We start from the raw sequence: 16,142 nt of genomic DNA, 5'->3' as shown, positions 1-16,142 counted from the left end.
GGAAATTCAGGCTCCTCTACAATTTCTTACATCTATGGTCAACACCTCTATGGTCAACCCGGCACTTCCTGCTGCTGCCACGTGGTTGTGGCACAAGGCCCTCTGCTGCTCTCTGCAGGCCTGGAAGGGTCACTGCAACCCAAGATTTAGCCCATACAAGTGGTACCTCGGGTTACATACGCTTCAGGTTGCAGACGCTTCAGGTTACAGACTCCGCTAACCCAGAAATAGTGCTTCAGGTTAAGAAGTTTGCTTCAGGATGAGAACAGAAATCGGGCTCCAGCGGCAGCGGGAGGCCCCATTAGCTAAAGTGGTGCTGCAGGTTAAGAACAGTTTCAGGTTAAGAACGTACCTCCGGAACGAATTAAGTACTTAACCTGAGGTACCACTGTATAAGAAGGATGAATCCCAAGCCGGAATTAAGATTGCCGGAAGAAATATCAACAACCTCAGATATGCAGATGACGACACAACCTTGATGGCAGAAAGTGAGGAGGAATTAAAGAACCTTTTAATGAGGGTGAAAGAGGAGAATGCAAAATATGGTCTGAAGCTCAACATCAAAAAACTGAAGATCATGGCCACTGGTTCCATCACCTCCTGGCAAATAGAAGGGGAAGAAATGGAGGCAGTGAGAGATTTGACTTTCTTGGGCTCCATGGTCACTGCAGATGGTGACAGCAGCCACGAAATTATAAGACGCCTGCTTCTTGGGAGAAAAGCAATGACAAACCTAGACAGCATCTTAAAAAGCAGACATCACCTTGCCGACAAAGGTCCGTATAGTAAAAGCTCTGGTTTTCCCAGCAGTGATGTATGGAAGTGAGAGCTGGACCACAAAGAAGGCTGATCACCGAAGAATGGATGCTTTTGAATTCTGGTGCTGGAGGAGACTCTTGAGAGTCCCATGGACTGCAAGAAGATCAGACCTCTCCATTCTGAAGGAAATCAGCCCTGAGTGCTCACTGGAAGGACTGATCCTGAAGCTGAGGCTCCAAGACTTTGGCCACCTCATGAGAAAACTCCCTGATGTTGGGAAAGATGGAGGGCACAAGGAGAAGGGGACGACGGAGGACAAGATGGTGGGACAGTGTTCTCGAAGCTACCAGCATGAGTTTGACCCAACTGTGGGAGGCAGTGGAAGACAGGAGCAACAACAATGATACACTGTATTGGGATCAGTGCTGATTGCAAAACTAATGCTTCCTTATTTATACCAACAAAAAACAAAAATTTCACAATAGTTACTGTGACAACTCTGGAACTGCCTGCCCCTTGACATCAAGGCATGAAGACAATGCTTTATTTATTTATTTGTTTTAAAAAGCGACACACATATTTTCTTTCTAAAATATAACTTTTGACAATTATATTGACTGATTGCTTTTAGAGATTTACATCCCATATTGACAAAAATGAATCTAACCATCTAAAAATTAAAATCTATATACTCTACTCTAAAATAAAGGGCCTGAGATAATAAATGTAAATTTACGGGAAGGTTACCAGATTTTTTTTCAATGAATCCGGGGACACTTTTCAACTTCAGTTGGAATGGATGGATTTTCTCAGGGGGCTGATTTGTAAATCTGGGGACTGTCCCCAGGAAATGGGGACGTCTGGTAACCTTAATTTACCAGCTTGAGATATGTTACAAATGTCAAACTTCTAGACCTATGCTATCTATTCCCCCCCCCCCTTTATTTCAGCGCCTGCTGAAAATGTTTGATTTCACCCACAGAGCTATACTCCATTGCCTCTCGAAACAGATGCCCAAAACCTCTGGGAACTCTGGGAAGGGTTGGTCTGGGTGGAGAATAAAGATCTCCAAAGTGCTCTCAAAAAGCTGGACCATAAAGAAGGCTGATTGCCGAAGAATGGATGCTTTTGAATTCTGGTGCTGGAGGAGACTCTTGAGAGTCCCACGGACTGCAAGAAGATCCAACCTCTCCATTCTGAAGGAAATCAGCCCTGAGTGCTCCCTGGAAGGACAGATCCTGAAGCTGAGGCTCCAAGACTTTGGCCACCTCAGGAGAAGAGAAGACTCCCTGGAAAAGACCCTGATGCTGGGAAAGATGGAGGGCGCAAGGAGAAGGGGACGACAGAGGACGAGATGGTGGGACAGTGTTCTCAAAGCTACCAACATGAGTTTGACCAAACTGCGGGAGGCAGTGGAAGACAGGAGGGCCTGGCGTGCTCTGTGGAGGGACCTGGTCTGAGCAGAGATATTGGATTCTTGTTTTGTTACACACACCAGCCTAGAATTAATCAAAAGGGCCTTTCAAAATCTAAAGCACTTTGCAATGGAGTTTTGCAGAGCTTTGGGCGGTTGTTATCGTTTTTTTACTGCGAAAGAAGAAGGAAAGAAACCGGTATTTCTTGTTTACTTAATGATTTGTTTTATATATCCCTTCATTCCCTCGCCTGTGCCAACTTCCCTTCCTGTCAGTAGGATTTCTATAAGCCCTGAAGGGCTCCCTCTTGGCACAGCATGAGTTTGGCACCAGTTGTTAAATGTCTGACGATAAGATCTGGGTTCAAATCTCCAATCTGCCATGAAACCGCGGGTGGGTGTGTGCAAGGCACAATCTTTCCAGGCCAGGCATACCTCACAGGGTTGCTGTGAGGATAAACTAAGCGGACAGGTTGCATGTAATTAGCGCCTTGGAGAATAATAATAATAATAATAATAATAATAATAATAATAATATATTATAATTTATACCCCGCTTCCCCAGCCACTCAGGGTGGCTTCCAACAAAAGATTAAAATACGGTAAAGCATCAAACATTAAAAGCTTCCCTAAACAGGGCTGTCTTCAGATGTCTTCTAAAAGTCTGGTAGTTGTTTTTCTCTTTGACATCTGGTGGGAGGGCGTTCCACAGGGCGGGCGCCACCACCGAGAAGGCCCTCTGCCTGGTTCCCTGCAACCTCGCTTCTCGCAGGGAGGGAACCATCAGAAGGCCCTCAGAGCTGGACCTCAGTCTCCGGGCGGGACGATGGGGGTGGAGATGCTCCTTCAGGGATACTGGGCCATTTAGGGCTTTCAAGGTCAGCACCAACACTTTGAATTGTGCTCAGAAATGACCTGGGAGCCAGTATAGGTCTTTCAGGACCGGTGTTATATGGTCACAGACGACTCTGGGGTTGCGGTGCTCATCTCGCTTTACTGGCCGAGGGAGCCGGCGTTTGTCCGCAGTTTTTCCAGGTCACGTGGCCAGCAGGACTGAGCTGCTTCTGGCGAAACCAGAGCAGCGCACGGAAACACCGTTTACCTTCCCGCTGGAGTGGTACCTATTTATCTACTTGCACTTTGACGTGCTTTCGGACTGCTAGGTTGGCAGGAGTTTTACCCTTTATACAAGATAAAAACACTATTATTATTATTATTATGATATAAAAGAGGGAAGATAAGTTGCAGCTAAGGGTGGAAAAGAGAAGAAAATTCCAGGAAATGGGATGGGAAGCTGATTATGCAAAAGGGGAAAAACTTGTGTATCGGATTTTGATGTGGGATTTGTGAAACAACAATACAAAATACTTAATAAAAACAAGAGCCGAAACAAGCCACTCCCTCCCCCTAACTAGGAATTCTCCAGGAAATCAAAGGACACAACTAATTCAGATCCATTCATTCCAATAGGTTTACTCTGAGTAGGATTTCCCTGCCTTGTCAATACAACTCCTTGCATTATAATGTTTGGGACATATTTGTTCTGAAATCCATGGGGGGGGGGGAATGTGTCATTTTTTGTTTTATTTTAAAGAACCCAAATAATAATCTTTGTTTCCTTTGATCTTGGCCAGCCTATCCTTTGCACAATTCACTTTTCCTCCCGTCTATTTTCACGATATAAAAACAAACCTATCTACAGTACTTAATCCAGTTCCAATTATGGGGTTGGTTAGTTAGGTATTAATGGAAATGTTGAAGCTGCGGGAGGGGGCGGAAGTTGGGTGGAAAAAGGGATGCGGTTCCTTTAAATGGAGAGAGAGAGAGAGAGAGAGAGAGAGAGAGAGAGAGAGAGAGAGAGAGGCGGAACTGACTTTGCCAGGACTTCTAGGGAGCGTCTGCAAAGAACCAAAAATGTCACATTTTTTCATGGTCTCCCCCCCTTTTTTATTTTGCACAAGGGAGAGAAAGAGGACAGTTGGCAATCTCAGAGAGTCAGAGAATATGGGGCATCTGTGGCTGTTTTTGGACTCCACTTGAGGGGATGGCAGTGTGGTTTAGTGGTTAGAGCACTGGACTTGGACTGGAGGTTTCGAATCCTTGCCCTTCCGCTGCTCCCTGCTCAGCCCTGAAACGCACCCACGGGGAAATTAAAACGACCACGTAGGCCGCCTGGAGGAATAATAATAATAATAAATTTTATTTATATCCCGCCCTCCCCAGCCGAAGCCGGGCTCAGGGCGGCGAACAACAACAAAACAGTACAACAGTACAACACAACATGGTACAACAGTACAACACAACATGGGACCATTGTCATAATAATAATGATAATAATAATAATTTTTATTTATACCCCGCCCTCCCCAGCCAAGGCCGGGCTCAGGGCGACTAACAAGCAATAATAAAAACAAGTTGAATGAATACAACTACGGATGAATAATCGCCCCCTAACCATTGGCCCTGCTGGCTGCAAGCAGAGCAGGGACCCCAAAGTCACCCGCTGAGCTTCATAGCCCAGCAAGGGATTTGAACGCAGGTCCCAGTCTGGCAGTCTAACCACCAGGCCGCACTGCCTCTCCACCTTCCTGCCTAAAGCTGCCCTTAATTTGGGATCTGTGCGAGTCTGGCGTTGCAACGCCGCTAGCCGCACCGCACATTTAAGGCGCCCCCAACCAAGCATCCCGGGAACTGTAATTTAAGGGTGCTGGGCGCTGCTTCAGGGCGCTGAGGACTGTGGTTAAGGGTTCTGGAAACCAGGGCATGTCAAGAGAGCTGGGAACTGTAGATTGTTAAGAACTGTAGTTCCGTCAGGGCTCTGGGAACTGTAGTTTAAGCGTTCCAAGAACCGCAGTTTGTTCAGGGCACCGGGAACTGCAGTTTCTCCAGGGCTCTGGAAGCCGCAGCGTGCCAAGGGTGCTGGGAACTGTAGTTTAAGCATTCTGAGAAGTGCAGTTTGTTACAGGCGTCAGCAGTGGCGTAGCGTGGGTTGTCAGCACCCGGGGCAAGGCAAGTAATTTGCGCCCCCTAACCCGGGGCAAGGCAAGTAATTTGCGCCCCCCCCCCGCTGAACTGTCCCTCCCCCAGATAGTCCCTCGCTCTCTCTCCGCACCGCACGCCTGGCACCCTCCCCTCCACAGTGGGCGGCGACCCGGGGGCTCGGATCAGATTCGCACAGCCAGCACTGCAGTGAGAGAGAGTGAGTGAGCCAGGTAGGGGCAGAGAGCTGCGAGTGCGAGCGCGCCCCCCCAGATGTTGCGCCCGGTGCGGCCGGCCCCCCCTGCACCCCCACGCTACGCCACTGTCCGTCAGGGCTCTGGGAACTGTAGTTTAAGCATTCTGAGAAGTGCAGTTTGTTCAGGGCGCCGGGAACTGCAGTTTCTCCTGGGCGCTGGAAGCCTCAGCGTGCCAAGGGAGCTGGGAACTGTAGTTTTGCTAAGGGTGCTGGGACCTGTAGCTCCCGGCCTGCGCGCGTTGGCTATTTTAAGCTCATTAAGCAGCTTCACCGTGAGGACTAGAAACTTGTGTGCGGGGAATGAAATGCCAAAACCCTTTTCTCTTGCGCACGCCCTCCTTCCGCGAGGAGCGGAATTGCGCGACGTCCCCTGGAGCCCCGGGACCCAACCCCTCTCCGGTGTCCGGGCCCTGATTCAGAGGTTAGGAATTTGCATCTGATTGCTATTTTGTCATCCTATGATTTGTCTCTCCTGCGCTGCTGAGCACGCCTTAGGCACCCAGCGACCCAGCAAGAGGAGGAGGAGGTGGTGGCGAAAGGAGCCAGCCAGCCGCCGCCGCAGCCGCCGCCATGGCCTCCTCTCTTGTAAAAGGAAACTTGCAGATGGGAGCCCGATAAAGGAGGCTGGCTGCGCTGAAATAAAACAAGAGAGGCGCAGCTTGCGCGCGCGCGCAGGGCAAAACGGCGACGGATCAATAAGGACCCGGTCTCTTGGAAAGCTGGTTTTTTTCCTCCCTTTTCTTGGATCACCTGCTTGGGGCGGAGGGCGTGCGTAATTTTATTATTTTCGCCTTGGAAGGGAAAGAGAAGCGGAGAAAATGAAGCTGCTCCAGCCGCCGCCTTTGCAGGGTAAGACCCTATTTTCTTTTGCAACTTGCTAAATAAGAATTTGCGAATTGGGGGGGGGGTGTATGTGTGTGTTTTCCTCTCCCCCCTCCCCAGCCCCCTCCTCCGCCTCCTCCAAAGCCGGGGTTGTAGGGTGCCGTGCGTAAATACGCGCGGGCGCGTGTTTGGCGAAGTGGTGCCAACATTTATCTATTTATATTTTTTCAAAAAAGCGATACTTTCTCGCAATGGGTTCGGATGTTTATGTACCCAAGTTAAAATGTTTCTTGTTGGCTAATAACTTCCTAAACGAAGCCCAAAACGTGTGTGTGTGCGCGTGGCTCTGGATACATTTTTGCCAAGCTTAAGTTGCAAGCGCGCAGTTATCGCTGAGCCGAATCCTACACGAGAGTAGACCCGCCGAAGTTAGGCTTTTACTAAAGGGGGTCTGCTCTCCAGGAGGTTCTGAGAAACGGTAGGCATTAAAAGATCGGCCAAGATCATGCGATATTTTAATTAATACTGTATTGGTTTGTATATATATATATTTTTAAAAATTGAAAGTGTAGGTTTGCTTGGAAGGGACTTTGAGTGTAGAAGCTCTAATGGATCTATGCCCCCAAAATATTTGTTCCTTAGACTGTTCCCTGTGGCTGGCTTTTTTGTTTTGTTTTTTAAAGAAAAGCACATTTCACATCAAATTTATCTGATGTGATTAAGCTGGGGAAAGGGAGGCGTCTCACACACACAACACACACACACACACACACCTAAACCTCTCCTGTCCCCCCCATCCCCTTCTGGGCACAATCATTTTAGACAGCCCACCCCCCACCCCACCCCCGTTTCCTATCCTATGCAGAGTTTAGGCCCAATACGCTGCTATTCCTATTATTACCTTTGCAATGGCCATGGGGGATAATTTGCAGAAAATGTGCGGCTGACTATGTGTGCTTTTTAAAAGATCGATTTGCAAAAGGTTTGCATATCTACAAATTTTATATATATATATATGTACAGGTCTGTATCCTTTCTCTGTTAATGTTTTTTTTTTTATAGTGGCCTCTCTCTCTCTCCACACACAAGCTATTTTAAACTCTTGGGTGAGGGGGAAATAAAATGTACATACTGGATTATTCTAAAGGCCTGGCGGCTGATTCACACGCCCCTCTCTGATAAGAGCATGACTCTCTTTATTTTTAAAAAAACACAAACCACCACGACCTTCTCAGCTTTAACCAGCTCTTTATTTCCAAAACCGATCAGCCGCTCCCTCTCTTTTCTTCCCTGAAATGATCTGTATCTCCTAGAATATCCTAGAGTTGAAAAGTTTCCTCAAAGGACACCCGGCCCAAACTTGCCAAGACAGGAAGTCGGTGGTTAGCACCATGTGGGCACCCTCGTTTTTTTAAAATAACAGAGAAGCAGGCAGATCCCAAAAGCAGTGGTTTTATTTTATTTTTTTAATATGTAAAAAGTTGGGGCGTTCTCCTGCGTGAGTCTCTGTTCTCAGGGGGGTGGCGACTCCTCTTTGGAAGGAGACGATTCCTTCTTGGAGGAGGCGAGGAGAAAATGTGTCTTGAACTGGGGAGGTCTGCTTGCCCTCAAGGCCAGGAGCCACGTCCTTTGACTCTGTGAATCATTCAGAGGGGCAGCAGAGACCCTCCCCTTCCCATTTGATTATCCTCATCTATTTCTGGGTGGTGGGGAGGTCCTTTGGCTCTGTGAATCATTCAGAGAGACAGCAGGGACCCTCCCCTTCTCATTTGATTATCCTCACCTGTTTCTTGGGAGTTAGGAGGTCCTTTGGCTTTGTGAATCATGCAGAGAGACAGCAGGGAACCTCCCCTTCCCGTTTGATTATCCTCACCTATTTCTTGGGGGTGAGGAGGTTTGATTATCACCTATTTCTTGCGGGGGGGGGAGTTTTTGGAGTTAAAAGTGTTTCAGCCGAGAAGTCAACTGTGTTGTTGTTGTTGTTGTTGTTGTTGTTGTGTGTGTGTGTGTTGGAGAGACTTAAACAGCGATTCTGGCCCCTCTAAATGGGTTTCATACACCAACCGTGCAGGATAAAGCTATTAATGGTGACTTCTGTTCTCGCTCATCTGTCCGCGGCAATAAATGCCTCTGAATGTCAGCTGCTGGGAATTGGTCACGGGGTTTTCGCCAGTTGAGAGCAAAATGCTGGAATTGGGGGTCCAACAGCTACACCATGGGTCGGCAGACTAAGGCCTGGGGGCCGGATCCGGCCCAATCGCCTTCTCAATCCGGCCCGCGGACGGTCCAGGAATCGGCGTGTTTTTACATGAGTAGAATGTGCCCTTTTATTTCAAATGCGTCTCTGGGTTATTCGTGGGGCCTGCCTGGTGTTTTTACGTGAGTAGAATGTGTGATTTTATTTCAAATGCGTCTCTGGGTTATTTGTGGGGCGTAGGAAATTATTCATTTTTCTCTTCTTCAAAATATAGTCCGGCCCCCCACAAGGTCTGAGGGACAGTGGACCGGCCCCCTGCTGAAAAAGTTTGCTGACCCCTGAGCTAGACTCTTCCGATGACCTTCTGAGGCAGGAAACTTTGAGATAATTTGGGGGTGCTGTGTGGCTCACCACAGCGTAGAATAAACAGAGTCCCCTGTTGCCAGCTAGCAGATATCTCTGTGGCCATGGCGAGCGCAGTCTCTTATCTACATATTAAAGGTAAAGGGACCCCTGACCATTAGGTCCAGTCGTGGCCGGCTCTGGGGTTGTGGCGCTCATCTCGCTTTATTGGCCAAGGGAGCCGGCGTACAGCTTCCAGGTCATGTGGCCAGCAGAACCAGAGCAGCGCACGGAAACGCCATTTACCTTCTCGCCGGAGTGGTACCTATTTAACTACTTGCACTTGGATGTGCTTTCGAACTGCTAGGTGGGCAGGAGCAGGGACTGAGCAACGGGAGCTCACCCCGTGGTGGGGATTCGAACCGCCAACCTTCTGATCGGCAAGTCCTAGGCTCTGTGGTTTAACCCACAGCGCCACCCGCGTCCCATCTACATATTAAGACAGATGAAATGCACGTTTTTAAAAGTGGCCAGTGGGATGTTTTTGCCAGGCTTCCCCCAACCCCAATTATTCACTACGTATTTCTCCATAGGGGCGACTCTTCATTGCTTGCTTTGGTGACGAAGTTTAAAGGTGACCCTCCAACTAGTTGCAGAGCCCCACCCCTCCGGTCCTGGGTTTATTGGTCACACAAAGGTGTGACGGAATGTTGAAAGTGCCTCTGGGTGTGTGTTCTTTTATTTATTCCCCCACGGGGGAATCTCGGTTAGGCAATGATTTACAACGTTATTAGAGGTCCAGAGAAATATATTAAAAAGTCACTGGCAAGGTCGCGCAACACCCCCTCTCCCCGCTCTGCAAATTTTCACATCGTTGCCCGTCTAATCCAGCAATTGGACAGATGGACTTTTGCAGATCTTAAGGTGTCGTTTAGAGACATTTGCATGTGGAGCTGAGCATGGAAGCAAACGCCCCTCTCGGCCCGTTTCTTAAACCGGCTTGTGGCCGAAGCTAAAATTAAACAAACCACTTGAGGGGACTTTCTGTGCGCCATTCGGCTCTCGAATGGTACACTTCCGTCCGAGCCAGGAAGTGAAATTTTCCTCCCTGGGTGCAATCGTCTCCTCTTAACTGACTCTTAAAACTGAGTTGGTCCCACAAGTCAGTGCAGAATCGGCAGAGGAGACCCGCCATTTGGGCAGTGAAAATATCTCCTCTGTCCGGAGAATGCACTCTGCGCATGGAAGCACATGGCTGCCTGTTTTATCTTAGGCAGGGAAACCAAAAGGCTTGTTTACAAAGCTATCCTTACTGTATGCTTGTGAAACATGGACCACTTATAAACGCCATCTCCAACTCCTTGAAAGGAGTTCCGAATTTAAAAATGGAAAGCGCAATGCTGGTGGTCAACAAAAGACAAGGCAAATCTTTTAAAATGTAGTATAAACACTGACAACTGGGAAACACTGGCCTGCGAGCGCTCCAGTTGGAGAACAGCCTTTACCAAAGGTGTCCTGGGCTTTGAAGACACTTGAACTCAGGACGCGAGGGAGAAACGTGCTAAGAGGAAGGCACGCTTGGCAAACCCTCACCGAGATCAACTCCTGCCCAGAAACCAATGTCCACACTGTGGAAGGACGTGGGGATCCAGAAATGGCCCCCACAGTCACTTACGGACTCATTGTTAAAACTGTGTTCATGGAAGACAATCTTACTTGGCTACGAGGGATCGCCAAAGAAGAGAAAAAGGAGTATCTTCTATGTACAACCCTCCTTATGTTCGCCACCACTGGGATGGCTGGCACCAAATACGGAAGGGACCCACAGAGATATCTAGTCCAGCCCCCTTGCAGTGCGGGAGATACAGCTGTTTTCAACAACAAAGGGCCCTCTTTGCGCTTTGAAATTAATCCCGGCGTAGAGAAAGAGGACAGAGAAGAATTTTCCTGCCTCTCTCCTAACACCAGAATTTGTGGCCGTCCGATAAAGCTGATAAAGATTCAGGAAGGGTTTCTTTGCGGAGTTAAACGGTGGAACTGCCTGCCACTGGAGGCAGGGGCAAGGCCGCCAACCTGGAGGTTTGGGCCGATGAATGGAGCAGAAGGCTGGCTTGGCTTTGTGCTCACAGTTGAAGCATGTGCCGGTCTTAGCGCATTTCTCCCTTGCTGTTTTCCGACTTGAATTCCATTTACAAACTCTGCCCCCTAGATCTCAAAGTGACGCAACAACCTCAGATATGCAGATGACGACACAACCTTGATGGCAGAAAGTGAGGAGGAATTAAAGAACCTTTTAATGAGGGTGAAAGAGGAGAGTGCAAAATATGGTCTGAAGCTCAACAGCAAAAAACCCAAAGATCATGGCCACTGGGCCCATCACCTCCTGGCAAATAGAAGGGGAAGAAATGGAGGCAGTGAGAGATTTGACTTTCTTGGGCTCCATGGTCACTGCAGATGGTGACAGCAGCCACGAAATTAAAAGACGCCTGCTCCTTGGGAGAAAAGCAATGACAAACCTAGACAGCATCTTAAAAAGCAGAGACATCACCTTGCCAACAAAGGTCCATATAGTTCAAACCATGGTTTTCCCGGTAGTGATGTACGGAAGTGAGAGCTGGACCATCAAGAAGGCTGATCGCCGAAGAATGGATGCTTTTGAATTCTGGTGCTGGAGGAGACTCTTGAGAGTCCCATGGACTGCAAGAAGATCAAACCTCTCCATTCTGAAGGAAATCAGACCTGAGTGCTCCCTGGAAGGACAGATCCTGAAGCTGAGGCTCCAAGACTTTGGCCATGAGAAGAGAAGACTCCCTGGAAAAGACCCTGATGTTGGGAAAGATGGAGGGCACAAGGAGAAGGGGACAACAGAGGACAAGATGGTGGGACAGTGTTCTCAAAGCGACCAGCATGAGTTTGACCAAACTGCGGGAGGCAGTGGAAGACAGGAGGGCCTGGCGTGCTCTGGTCCAGGGGGTCACAAAGAGCCAGACACGACTAAACGACTAAACAACAACAACGGGATTTGCTCAGAAGTTCTCAAAAGCGATTTGTTTCGGGAAGATGGGGAGAATCCTTGTGCCTGTTTAACTGATTTTTATTTAGCTTCAGTTGAATGCTGGGAGAGAGAGATGGATTCTTGCAAACCAGATGTCTTATAACTTCTTTCTCGCACTGTAGGGCCTTAACATCTGGACTCTGCTGGAAAAGCGGAAACGCCTGTAGGAGTTTTTTCTTTCTTTTTTTGTAAGCTTGCAAGGGGCTTCTGTGAGTTCCCCTTTGTCTGTCGGCTCTGCCTCCTACAAGATCATTAAAGAATTAATGTCTTTAGCACGCGGGGTGGTTTAGGAGAGAGATGTTCCTACGGCAGCTCCGCCATTCTTCAAATCCCCTCCTTCCTCTTTCTGAACTGAGCAGCTGCGGGTTCCAGGTATAAAGTGGATCTAAGGGGTGCGAAATCTGCAGATTTTCTGTAATACTAATAATACTTCTATTATATATACCCCACCCATCTGGCTGGTTTCCCCCAGCCGCTCTGAGCAGCTCCCAACAGAATATTAAAAACACAATAAAGCATCATTAAAAGCTTCCCTAAACAGGGCTGCCTTCAGATGTCTTCTAAAAGTCAGGTAGTTGTTTATTTCCTTGACATCTGATGGGAGGGCGTTCCACAGGGCGGGCGCCACCACCAAGAAGGCCCTCTGCCTGGTTCCCTGTAACCTCGCTTCTCGCAGGGAGGGAATCGCCAGAAGGCCCTTGGCGCTGGACCCCGGTGTCCAGGGTGGAGACGCTCCTTCAGGTATACTGGGCCGAGGCTGTTCCTTAAGAGTGCCCCCCACTGAAAAAGTTGTATTATAAGGTTTGGGGTAAAGGTAAAGGCAAACTCTGCCTCCAGATGTTTTGGGACTACAACTCCCGTGATCACTAGCTAACAGGACCAGTGGTCAGGGATGATGGGAGTTGTAGTCCCAAAACATCTGGAGGGCTGAGTTTGGGGGTGCCTGGTTTGGGGTGTGAAGCGGACTTATAAATTGGTTGGTTCTAGGTGGTTGTAAGAAAGCAGATTGTGTAGTTAACTAGAAGCGGAATCCGCCAACCGGATGAGAACCTTAAAAGCTGTGTGTTACTCAAGAACATGGGTAGGCAAACTAAGGGCCGGGGGCTGGATCCGGACCAATCGCCTTCTCAATCTGGCCCGCGGACGGTCCGGGAAACAGTGTGTTTTTAATGAGTAGAATGTGTCCTTTTATTTAAAATGCATCTCTGGGTTATTTGTGGGGCATAGGAATTCATTCATTCCCCCCCCCCCAAATATAGTCTGGCCCCCCACAAGGTCTGAGAGACAGTGGACTGGCCCCCTGCTGAAAAAGTTTGCTGACCCCTGCTAGAGAATAACCAGTACCGTATTTTTCGCTCTATAAGATGCACCAGACCACAAGACGCACCTAGTTTTTGGAGGAGGAAAACAAGAAAAAAAATATTCTGAATCTCAGAAGCCAGAACAGCAAGAGGGATCGCTGCGCAGTGAAAGCAGCAATCCCTCTTGCTGTTCTGGCTTCTGGGATAGCTGCGCAGCCTGCATTCGCTCCATAAGACGCACACACATTTCCCCTTACTTTTTAGGAGGGGAAAAGTGAGTCTTATACAGCAAAAAATACGGTACTTTGGGGGTGGCTCGTTTTGTTTGCAAGCTGGCCCTGAGCGCACCTGCCGCAATTCTGCCTTGGGTTGGGTGGGATTGCCAGCAGCTGGTATTTGGGAGGTAGACTGCCCCTCATACTGGAAGTTCAGCCAGTGGGAAGCGACTTTCCCCGATCGCAGTTCCCAGCTGCTCGGTATTTTTCCAGAGGCGTCGATAACCTTCCCGGATATGAGTTAGGAAGGGCGGAAACCTTCGCGAGGCTCTGTCAATGAAAGCTGTTGGCCGCGGTCAATGGAGAGGCGGGGCAGCTTCCGATTGGCCGCAGCGCCCTCTGACATCAGAAAGGTTCGTGGTCGCCTTCCGTGGCAGTTGTGCGAGAGAGGAGAAGGTGTGTGGCCATGTTATTGCTTGCGCGCGGGATCAAAACCGGTTCGTATCTGTAGCCGATTTGCTTGGCAGAGTCCACTCAATGCTTTTATCTGTTCTGAAAATTTACAGGCTGCTTATATATATCTATATATCTGTATAACTATCTATCTATCATCTATCTATCTCTATCTATCTATCTATCTATCTATCTATCTATCTATCATCTCTCTATCTCTCTATCTATCATCTATCATCTATCTCTATCTATCTATCCATCTATATATCTATATATCTATATATCTATATATATATGGACCTCTGACCATTAGGTCCAGTCCTGGCTGACTCTGGGGTTGCGGCGCTCATCTCGCTTTACTGGCCGAGGGAGCTGGCGTTTGTCCGCAGACAGTTTTTCCGGGTCATGTGGCCAGCAGGACTAAGCCGCTTCTGGCGAACCAGAGCAGCGCATGGAAACGCCATTTACCTCCCCGCCGGAGCGGTACCTATTTATCTACTTGCACTTTGACGTGCTTTCAAACTGCTAGGTTGGCAGGAGCAGGGACCGAGCAACGGGAGCTCACCCCGTCATTACGGGGATTCGAACCGCCGACCTTCTGATCAGCAAGTCCTAGGCTCTGTGGTTTAACCCACAGCGCCACCCATGTCTATATATATATATATATATATATGCTTTCGTAGATTTTCACGGGTACAGGAATGCAGGTTTTGGTGTCCTCGGGTGTCTTCCCGTGTAAAAGTTGGGGTGTCTAGGCGACGTTTCGACGAGGTCTCACTCGTCATCTTCAGGCTGGTGCTTTCGGCTTCTTGTTACTGGAACAGAGCAGGATCTCAGTGTTTGAGTTCCTATAAATACTGTTGAGGAGGTGTGGTGTATAGCCTCCAATGTTCTGGGCAGAGAGGAGGTTCCCAGGCTGGTGTGCCTTTTCTTCTTTTGTTCCTTAATTACTTGAGGGATATCTTGAGTGATTTCTTGAGTGATTTCCTGAATCCCACTTAGGTGGGTCATTAGGTGTGGATTAGTTGCTAAAGCCTTCGTGTCTTGAACTCTTGAACTTTGTGAAGAGTTTTTCTGAGAAGATGGCTGTACTGCACTTGGTTGTGCTCTGGCTTGGCTTCGTGTATAGGGGCGAGCTGTGGTTTTGTGGCCTGTGCCAGCCAGATCTGTGTAGGGATTGCAGGGGGGTGCAGCATCCGGAGGTGCCACCCTGGTTTGGCTACTGGATGGTGTCTGTAATTTATCTGTGGAGAGGGTCTGGGTTTGGGTCTGGTGTGGTTGATTGGTGATGGCGTTCTGTGTGCCTCTGGATCTGGTGTCAGATTTTGTGGGGAGGGCTAATTTCCAGATGTCTGGCAAGCGGGATGTGTCGTCACGCTTGTTCATGTTGTGAGGGTGTTTCTCTATCTCGATGGCTTCCATGATTATTCTCTTGTGGTGATGTTCCATGTTAAAGAGCAATTTGGAATCTGCAAAATTAATTTCGTGTCCTGTTTCTTTCATGTGTTGGAAAAGAGAGGAAGTTTTTTCTTCTTTTTTGACGGCATTCTTGTGTTCTGCGATCCGTGCATTTATTCGTCTGTTTGTTTGTCCAATGTACGTGGCTGGGCAGACTTTGCAGGGTATTTCATAGACCCCTTGGTTTTCCAACTGAAATTGCTCTTTAACATGGAACATCACCACAAGAGAATAATCATGGAAGCCATCGAGATAGAGAAACACCCTCACAACATGAACAAGCGTGACGACACATCCCGCTTGCCAGACATCTGGAAATTAGCCCTCCCCACAAAATCTGACACCAGATCCAGAGGCACACAGAACGCCATCACCAATCAACCACACCAGACCCAAACCCAGACCCTCTCCACAGATAAATTACAGACACCATCCAGTAGCCAAACCAGGGTGGCACCTCCGGATGCTGCACCCCCCTGCAATCCCTACACAGATCTGGCTGGCACAGGCCACAAAACCACAGCTCGCCCCTATACACGAAGCCAAGCCAGAGCACAACCAAGTGCAGTACAGCCATCTTCTCAGAAAAACTCTTCACAAAGTTCAAGAGTTCAAGACACGAAGGCTTTAGCAACTAATCCACACCTAATGACCCACCTAAGTGGGATTCAGGAAATCACTCAAGAAATCACTCAAGATATCCCTCAAGTAATTAAGGAACAAAAGAAGAAAAGGCACACCAGCCTGGGAACCTCCTCTCTGCCCAGAACATTGGAGGCTATACACCACACCTCCTCAACAGTATTTATAGGAACTCAAACACTGAGATCCTGCTCTGTTCCAGTAACAAGAAGCCGAAAGCACCAGCCTGAAGATGACGAGTGAGACCTC

General features: G+C 48.5%; 1 protein-coding gene across 3 annotated transcripts in view; it reads left to right on the top strand.

The window, feature by feature from the left end:
• The first annotated feature begins 5,782 nt into the window (after window positions 1-5,782).
• ARID3A (AT-rich interaction domain 3A) overlaps window positions 5,783-16,142 on the top strand; it is a 63,577-nt gene continuing 53,217 nt past the window's right edge. Inside the window, exon 1 of one of the 3 annotated variants that reach the window (XM_083421629.1) lies at window positions 5,783-6,257. The gene's annotated coding sequence lies outside the window, so the exon portion shown is untranslated. Of the gene's footprint in view, window positions 6,258-13,739; window positions 13,838-16,142 lie in introns of those variants that run through there. The other 2 variants (XM_083421628.1, XM_083421630.1) reach the window with 2 other exon arrangements.

Source organism: Podarcis tiliguerta, assembly GCF_965153285.1.
Source record: "Podarcis tiliguerta genome assembly, chromosome: 18".
NCBI lineage: Eukaryota > Metazoa > Chordata > Lepidosauria > Squamata > Lacertidae > Podarcis > Podarcis tiliguerta.
The sequence above is the reverse complement of the archived record's forward strand: the minus strand, read 5'-3'. Positions and strand labels throughout refer to the sequence as shown.